The following is a 9,667-nucleotide window of genomic DNA, read 5'->3' on the forward strand; positions in this document are numbered from 1 at the left end:
TAACATACATGATGATCTGTCAACCCTGTCAAAATTTGCCAGGCTTTGAGATGTACTCCATAGCCAACTATTACCATAAATGATAATGGTTCCTAGGGATTCTGGACGTTTTTGAAATCGTGATTTTTTTCTTTCATTTGGAATTTACGTGAATTGAAATCTATTTTACAGAACTGGTGATAGGAAGGCTAGTTGTTGCTTGCAGCAGTTTTAAAGCTGGTAAGTCTTACAATTACTTGTGCCTCTCTCCTGGAAAGAGTTATCCTGTCATCTCTCTTTCCTATTTCTCTTTTATGGTGATCCTTTTTTCTTTTTCCATTATTCTTACGGTGTTCTGCCCCTTGTTATTTTAGAGGGATTCTCTTACACTTCCACAGAGCTCTCTTCCTCTCCAGCTACTAACCCAGATGCCATTTTCAGCTTGGATATGTCCTCTAGCACTTCATGTCATCTCAGCAGACTAGCCATGAGACAAATTAAGTTATGTTGGTTTGATGCTTGTGCCAGTCCCTTCAAGCTCTGCTCAGAAGCATGTGAACTGCTAGAAAGCACAGAAACCCTGCGTATAGACCATGAGTAGGAGTAAAACAGTTGTTATCTTCCTTTTCAATCTGATTAAAACAAGATAATGATGACTTGTCTTAAAGAAAGACCATTGTGAACCTATTGTACTTATGTGAACTTCACTTGTTCACTGGGTACTATCAGTGTTTTCAGAATTCCTACTTTTGTTGTTGTCGTTATTTATTTATTTATTTATTTATTTATTTTTACATTTCAAATACAGAGTAACAGAAATTTCAGAAAAATAATAAATTCATATTTAAACTATCGGATCTAAATTCCCCCTATCCTGTTCTTTCTGCTGTCCCACTACCTTATCCATAATGAATAATATTCACTTCTCAAGAAGTACTTTTGGAATAACCTAGTGTGCTAACAAGGTCTGCAGAAACAGTTATAAGAACTAATTTTTCAGATCCCAAGCCCACAGTCTTTACCCTTTCAGAATATTGTTTCACGATATTTTCCATCATTCTGCTTACCCAAATGGTGATGAGGAGTGAAGGCTGTGGGAATAAATTCCTATGTTTTCCTGGGCACAAGCTCTCAGAGTTTGATGTGGGAAAAAAGACAGAAAGGATATTGAGTGAAGGTGAATCTAAAAAGGATATAGTTTATGGAAATAAGATGATGCATCCAGAGTAACTCAAACTTGTAGCAAACATTAGGTCTCCTGAGTCCCAGTCCAAAACTTCAACTAGAAAATTAATCTTCTTATTTTCAGTGGAGCCAGAAACTAGCTTCTCTATGGAAAGAAGCTGTGAGAAAGAAAAATGCTTTCATTCCTCTCAAAGTTATCTTGGAATCTAAGTCAATGCTGCAGTGTGAATGAGGTGAATACAAATAAAAACATAAAGGCAGAAAAATTTGTACTTCTCCTCTCTCCTATGGCATTGGTCAAAAGAAGTAATTTTGTTCAAAACTTAAAAGAGATTTAAAAAAAAAATGTGTTTTGGATTATCAAAATGTGGGAATAGAGCTGCTTTTACATCCAGAGCTATTTAAAGGTTTGCATTTACCTGGCAACAGGCCTTTGAATTTTTGCATAAGGCTTTGATCTGCAAGTCTGAATAGAACACAGCAAACTGTAGGCAAGGACATTATTATTAAGAGTTTTATATTTGTTCTCTCAGCTCCTTACCTTACATGGTAATAGGCAGTTATTTTTTCATAGAATTTCCAGTCCTCAGGAAGATGCTGGCACAGGTAAATCCTGCCTGCAAATGTCACTGAGCAAAAGTTGGTAAGAACAAAGCCAAATATTTACTCACTTTTTATAAAACTATATTTGCACACTTCTTTTTTTTTTTGGAAAAAAATCCTTCTTCCTTATGCTGCCAGCTCCACCAAAGAAAAATGTTCCCTTTGAAATTTGATTCATATTATTTTTTCAAAGACTTGATTTCATAAAACGATATCAAGAGGTCTGCACTGATCCTAGGATATGATGATTTTCAAGCACGGCGCTATTTAGGAAGTTTTCCTTCAGCAGCTTCCTTGAGTTCCCCACAGTCTCTATGCCCCAGCATCTAGCAGTCTCTATATGGAAATGAATATTTCTTGAGAAAGTTTAAGGTATTAGTAAATTACAGGCACATTTGCCTAATGCAATATTCACAGTCAGTTACGTTTTTGCTTCCTCTGATGAGAGATGGAAGGCATGTGAAGGTTGTGATAACTCATGTGAGTCTGTTTCCTATAGATTACTTGGAGTAAACAAGTATCAGCAGTACAGTACTTGCAGGGAGAATATATATCTACCTGATACAAGAAGTGAGACGTCAGAAATATATCAGAGCCAGCAAATTGTGACAAATAGGTACTTAAAAGCTGGAATGAGTGATGAAATTAGCAAATTTTCTCCATAGATCTACTCTTCAGAAGTCACTGATGTCTATTTAGGAAGTCCATACCTAAGTAAAAAACTGCCATGCAACAGTAATGTAAAAATGTAAATGTCTGTGCTAGGGCTGTGTGTCATCTTATGGCAAAATTAGATGTATAAGCAATAAGTAGGGCACAGATAGATTAACTGAGTAGGCAAAGAAAGCAGCACTAGATTTCCTTTTCTGACTTGCTAAGAAATGATCAAATTGGAAGATATATATTGCATATGATAGCAGCTGGAAATTACACCCTAACACAAAGTGGCATGCATGGCAAAGGAGAAACCTAACCACAAATAATTAAGTCACCTAATTACTTTTTTTTACTTTTATTTTTATTTTTGGATGACAGTTCTATGAAACATTGTAACCTTGTGGGGGGAAAAATGAAATCGGAGTACAGTTGAAGTGAAAAATTTATTCTAATGTCCTGAAAAGGGGGATTTTCAAAGCCCTTAGCAGCTGTAAGCATCTTTCTGATGGCAGCAGTAGTAGATGCTACCTGAGTTATCTGTAGTGAAGAGAAGTTTGAATGAGGATTAATCAAAATCAGCACACTAATGTGCTGCAAAGGAGAAAGATTTGGAAGAAAATTTCCCATGAGAGAGAGAACTAGACCAAATGGGAAAAAATGGGAATTAGGGGGCAGGTCATATGCAGTTACTTTCTACTCTCAGACCTGTGCTTTTATAAAAACAGAAATGCTTTTGCTTACTTGCAAAGTATGTATGGAGAAATCAAAAACCTTTTGTTGGATGTAGGTTGGTAAAATTGCCTGTGAAGGTAGTTCTTAGTATTTGTCCATTACCGGACAAATGGGAGAAGGGTAGTTTTGTGGTAAGGCTACGGGTGTAGACAAAGGGATCTTTGTATTCTACTTAGATCAAATAAGTTGTTTTACTCTTCACCACTGCCTTAAATCTTCTAGTGACTCAGTCTCTTAAAGAAGAATAGTATCATCAGCTAATATTAATATTAAAAGAGAATAATATCATCAGAGTAACACAGAGTTATTGTAGTACTCTCAACCACTGCTTTAGGAAGCAACAGTTTTCAGACTGTGACTCTAATACCACATTAGCTGAAGGTTTGAACTCAAGGACTCAGTTCCACCCCACTCCTTCGCTTTGCTTTAGCACTTTTCTAGCATAAGACAACTGTCTTCCTAAGTAAAAAAAATCAGGCCTGAGGTTTGTCTCACCTTCAAGCTGAAAAAGGGGTGAAGGCATAGCTGCTAGCAGTCAGTCCAAGGGGAGGTTTTCTTTTTAATTGCTCCTCTCAAAATAGTATGGAGGAATGAGCCTGGGTCTTCCATCAAGCCCAGTTTGTTAAAATTCAGAAAGCGCTGAGAGGTCTTTGAAACGGAAGGCATTCTGATAACTTGGGGCACTAACATTGTTTTTCCCCATTGATGATTGCTGACAGCTTTTTGTAGAATCAAAGAATCACAGGAGGTTGGAAGGGACAATTAGGGGCCATCTGGTCTAACCAGGGACATGCAGAGCAGTTTGCCCAACGCCACATCCAGGTGGTTTTTGAAGATCTCCAATAAGGGAGATGCCACAACCTCTCTGGGCAACCTGTTCCAGTGCTCTGTTACCATACAGTAAAATGCTTCCTGATGTTTATCTGGAACCTCCTGTGTTCCAGTTTGTGTCTGGGCACCTCTGGAAATAGCATGGTTCCTTCCTCTTTGCACATGCCCTTCAGGTATTGATTGACATTAATAAGATTCCCCTTCCTCTTCTCCAGGCTGAACAGACCCAGCTCTCTTAGTCTCTTCTCATGGGAGAAGTGCTCCAGTCCCTTCATCAGGTTGGTGGCCCTACATTGGACTCTCTCCAGTCTGTCCATGTCTCTCTCATATTAGGGGACCCAGAGTAGAACAAAATATTCCAGGTGTGGCCTCAAGAATGCTAAGTAGAGAGGACCTGCTGGTGATAGTTTACCTAATACAGCTAAGAATGCTGTTAACCTTCTTAGCTGCAAGGGCACATTTATATATAAAATCAAAAATAATTGTGGTTCTGCTTTGGAAGGGAAAAGGCTGAAGCAAATACCGGGTTGCAAAATGGCATACTGTTTTCTTAGTCATTTTATGAATATCATGTCTACCACATCAGGTTCCTAATGGAGGGTCATAAATCCTTTCATTTTCACCTTTTGATGGCTTGGGTCTATTTCTACAAAATGATAGGAAACACAGGACAGAACTCCATGAATAGCAGGCATATTTTTTACTAGCAGATTACGCAAACTTCCTACGGAGTTTCCAAGAGACCTCTTAGAAATTGTACTGTCTATGAAAGTTAATAATGGCCCTTTAGTCCTGTGCTGGTCTCTGTCATGTAGGCAACAGAGTCGAGACTGCACATCCACAAGTGCAATGTGGCCATTTCTCAGGAGGAATAGTGCTGATGCAGCCTGTTCTTAAAAGTAAAGAAGTTGTTCTGTGGGGCGATGCTGTGCCTATGTTGCACGCATATGCAGATACTATGTTGTATTTGCATCGTCGAAAGGGGCAGAAGATTGCATATGCTTAGCTGAGAAGCTCCCTGACATCCAATTCAGCATCTGCACTGAACTCTAAACTCGATGAACTGGGCCTAATGGCCTATGATTTAATTTTACTGCAGATTAAATATTGACAACCCAGAAGTGTTACTCTCTGCTGACACCTTGATAAATGTTTATGGCTTGATGTGTAAACTGTTAGATTGTCTGTCTTCTTTAGCATTACTTTGAAAGCAGAAAATAAACTCTTGCAAAGAAGATTATGGTGAACAGCATATCATTGTGAATGTTGCTACATTTATTCTTCCTGTGTGCTAATTAGATATGGGAATTGTGATGGTTTCTGCAATACATGAAACTAATTTGTATGCCTTTCAAGGCTTTTGTGGAACAGATATCTTGCTGAGATTAAACCATTAGCACAAAATACAGAACAAAATATCTCACTCTATTTGTCATTTCATGGTATTGAAAGCTAATCAGGTACTTTTGCGTAGCCTTGAAAAAAATCTCAGATAGTTCCGGCTGGATTAAATAGCAAATCCAAATATGGTCATGAACATGATATAAATTAGCATTCTGTTAACTGCAGTAGTGTCACTTATATCAATATCAAATGCAGCCAAGTGTTTAGGGATCATCTTCCTATAAAAGCAGTGATAACAAGGGGAAAACAAAAACAAAAACAAAAACCACTTCTGGAGTGAAAGGTCTTGAGAGTTGTTCTCCAATCTACAGAAGGGGGGGAAGGTAATTTTACCTTGATGCTCTGTTTTTGAAATGTTCCTGGGAGTGTTGGGAAAGGCATGTGATTGGTGCTTTGAAGACAACCTCTAATGCAGTTAGAGGAGTGGGAAATCCATACTCTGTTCAAAGCCAGAGCACCAGAGTTCATCTGGTCCCAGCCGCTACCTGTGTGAGCAGATCTTGTGCATCAGGTAAAATAGAAGTGTCAGGTGTAATAAATAAGTCATGCTGGAAAGCTAAGAGCATTAAACAAACAAACAAACAAACAAAAAAACCACCTGCACTATAAAATTTGCTCAACAAGACACAGATGATACAGAAAAAATTGCAAGAATTCGCTGCATGTGTGTGTTTTTAACAGCTTTGTGTTGGGACCTTGGTTTGCTTTTTACTTTTTGCTAAAATTGAGCAGTTCTGTCCTCTGATTTGCAGCTTTGGCTTAGTTTATGGTGCTATACAGCTCTGTCAAGAAGACCCAGAGCATTAAGCATTTCATTGTGTGCAGTTCTTCACATGCTTGTATGTTTGCTCTGTAAAACAGTATCATTTCCACATGATATTTTTGCTTTGACAAATCTTACTCAGACATAATTTAAATATCTTCAGGAGAAGAAGCCTGTTTGTGCAATTGCACACGGATTCTCAGCAGCATTCATGCTTGTTTTTAACCATAGACGGATCATGTCATAGATGCACACTGTATTTTGTATTATTTATATTTTGGTAGTTTATTTGTATTTTTCTAAGTTGTTTCAAAGAGGTGAAAATAATTTTCTGAGATTTCAGTTAGACAGCAGTTTCTCTATGTCCCAAAACTGTCTGTATATACTTTCTGTCTGACAGCAAGTGAAGAGCACCTACTTGTAGCTCCCTGGGATGTGGTGGCACTCCACTTCACCAAGTTTCTTTGCATTTTTCAGAGATAATCCTTCTTCATTTCCTGGAGCCCTTCCTCATTTGCCAAGAGCATCCGCATCCTTGCAAACAGCTGAAACAGGTAACAGAAGTTAAAGCCAATTTTTCACAATGCTCATGGGTAGAAATGTTTTCCTTCCTTGCACCTGTAGTTTGCAGCAAGTATTTCAGTGGCTGAGGGTCAAAAGTGATCACTTTTTGGAAAAATTGGGGCTATTGTGCTATGTGGTCAGCTCTGCTGTTAGTCTCCAGCTAGCTGAAGGCAGGGGTTCCCACACAAGGGCAGAGTTAAGTGCTTTAGAAACTGAACACGTGCAGGAAGAAACATTTTTCCCAGCAGCTGATATCGTTTTATTTTAACAGCTCATATTTTTCCAGGCTTGATAACAGAAATATGCACTAATATTAATGATTGCAAACTGTCCTGGCTCCATGAGGGGTAGTTCTGCAACAGTGTGTTTGCCCCTCAGTAATGACAGGCTTGAGCTTTATATAATCTCTGCAACACACAGTGCATTGCTGGAAGATGTAGTTTGAATGTTGAGACAATTTCAGTGGATGGCTGCAGTACCTGTGGGCAGCTAGGAGTTTTGTAGTTTGAGGGCTCTGCATCTTTAAGTCAACAGGCAGTTGGCTGTGCATATGGCAGCTTTTTCTCAAACTGAGGTCATGTAAGATGAGGACAGGTAAATCTTTATGTTTGCTCTATTTGACGTATTCCATCAATGGCCATCATCATTGCCTTTTTTTTTTGTTTGTTTGTTAGCTCACTCTTTTTAATCCCTGGTTGCTGGCATGAAGTCTTCGGGATGGCAAAGAAACAGTGTCAGGGTGGAAGTCCTGAAAAAAAGCAGGGAAAGAATGCTTTGTGTGCTGTACTGCTGGTGAAAGGAACAAGACCTCTTCACAAATAACTGAAATCCCAGAGGGAGGCCGCCTTGTTCCGCAGGCTGTTTGAGGTGAAGCAAAAGAAAGAAATTCGTGGAGGACCTTCTTCCTTTTACAGTCACGAAACATACTGAGGAGGGTGGTCCCATTCTCACCTAATCATTGCCTGGGCATACTGTTGGTTTGGAGAAGGGACCATTACTATTTCTTGCCAGTGAGGCTGGAGCTCAGGGCTGTTCTGCTCCAGGGAAGATTCACATTGGAAAGGAGATGTTGCCTTCACTGCTCTGCTGTGAGTGGAGATGCTGCAGAGCACCAGGGGGTGGAGCTGGGAAGGATACATTTTGCTTCCAAATTCAGCACGTGCCTTAGTTGCTGAGTCCCACTTCCACAAATGCCTCATTTTCCCCCTCCGAAAACTGAGAACTGTCCTTGAGGACTTGGGTATTTAAAGAGAAAAGTGCTATAGATGAGGTGGTTATCTCAGTGCTGGTGATGTTAAACACTGACTGCTTAAAACGTATAGCTGGAAAACCCACAGACACCACAGCTATATTTCTCTGTTACATTTTTAATGTTGTGTAGGTGGGGAGAGTGGGAAGGACAAGGATAATGGGAAACAAGTGGGGAATAATAGCAGTTTGGGCTTGGCAAGAACTAACTAATATTAGTGATATTTGGTGCACGTCATCCTGAGTGCTGACCCACAGTTGCTTGCTTATCTGTGCACAATGAGCAGTAGGAGTGGAACATACTAGGTGTAATTCCTTTATGAAATATTGATGTGGAGACAAAAAGGAGCATTTAATCCATTGAGATTTTCCATTTGCTGCTTTGTTAAGGAGGAGGTAATGTAAAAAAAAAAAAAAAAACAAAAAATCTAAAGCAGTTTTAAGAAGCAAAGCTTAGAGAAAAAAGAAAAAAAAAGGTCTTCAAAAGATTCACTGCTGATAGCTAGCAAAAAGCATACAGGGTTACAGGTACAGTCAGCCTTCTCTTTGCCTTTCTTGTCTGACAGAAAAATGCATAATCTATCACATTTATTTATTTATATATTTATTTTATTTTACAGTCATTTGGTGTAATGAGAAATATTACTTCTTGCTCCACAATGGTATTTTCCAGCAGCAAAAACATTTACAGCCAAAGCTTTCAGATCAGATACACATGAATATAACTTTTTTACTATTATTTGACTTTTCAATTTAGGGTGTAATTTCTAATCTCATCTTTCAGAATTGTCAGCTGAAAATAGCTCTGGCTGAACTGATTTCCTGACTTGAGAGGTTATGAAGGAATTACTTCTAAGTGGTGCATTAAGCAACAAAATATACAGTTTACTGATATGTCATCATCATATTTATATTTCAAGAACAGTAACCTCTTTTTGAACTGGCATTTCGCTATATTTCTAATTTGTGATCATTTCAAAATATGTGGTGAAAAAAGAACAAAGCCATATATGCATTAAGGAACAGGTCTGATGGGATTACACAGAAGATCACTATTTAAAAGTGTTGTTTTTATAGCATGGCAAGTGTCTTGGGCATATGATGACAGCCACGAATTAATATGTTACTCATCATTTCTGAACTGAGCAAAGTAAATAACCTAGCTGAGGTAAGTGACAATGATTGATGGGTCTGCTCAGGACTTTCACAGAATAATTATAACTCTGTCATCTTTGTCTTTTTGAAAGGGCCTTCAGTCAATAAATGAACAGCAGTACAATACACCGTAATCAGGAACAAAAGCAATAAATAAATTCATGCTTTTTTTTTCTTTTGGGCCAGAAAATTAACTGTGCAGGTAAATTGTTCTTTTTGTTCCCCTGTGTCAACATGTCAGTAGCACACACTCTCCTTCCATGATCTCTGTATTGTGGTTTCTTTTTGGGGCACGTGATAAAAGCCACACAATGAGTGCAATGCTGTGATTTCTGAAGAAGAGCTTTTTCTGGTGGTGACTCAGCCTAGAGAAACATTTCATTCGTAGACAGCAAATTATGCTCTCTCACCCAAGTGTGTGCAGGGTGGAATTTGGTTGTAGAGTAAAAAGACGCTGTAGATACCAAGAGTTGCTACACAGCTTAGGTATCGGAATTTTTAGAGATCAATTTCCTTGGGATGAATTTGTAATTTAGCTCTAGAGTT

At 38.6% G+C, this 9,667-nt stretch overlaps 1 long non-coding RNA gene across 1 annotated transcript in view; it reads left to right on the forward strand.

The window, feature by feature from the left end:
- Window positions 1-4,200: 4,200 nt before the first annotated feature.
- LOC308185388 overlaps window positions 4,201-9,667 on the forward strand; it is an 8,736-nt gene continuing 3,269 nt past the window's right edge. Inside the window, exons 1-3 of the long non-coding RNA XR_013943342.1 lie at window positions 4,201-4,265; window positions 6,632-6,708; window positions 7,393-9,667. The exon at window positions 7,393-9,667 is cut by the window's right edge and continues 3,269 nt beyond it. This is a non-coding gene — a long non-coding RNA (uncharacterized lncRNA). The remainder of the gene's footprint in view (window positions 4,266-6,631; window positions 6,709-7,392) is intronic.

The sequence above is a fragment of the Anser brachyrhynchus genome, assembly GCF_964034855.1.
Source record: "Anser brachyrhynchus genome assembly, chromosome: Z".
Classification (NCBI taxonomy): Eukaryota; Metazoa; Chordata; class Aves; order Anseriformes; family Anatidae; genus Anser; species Anser brachyrhynchus.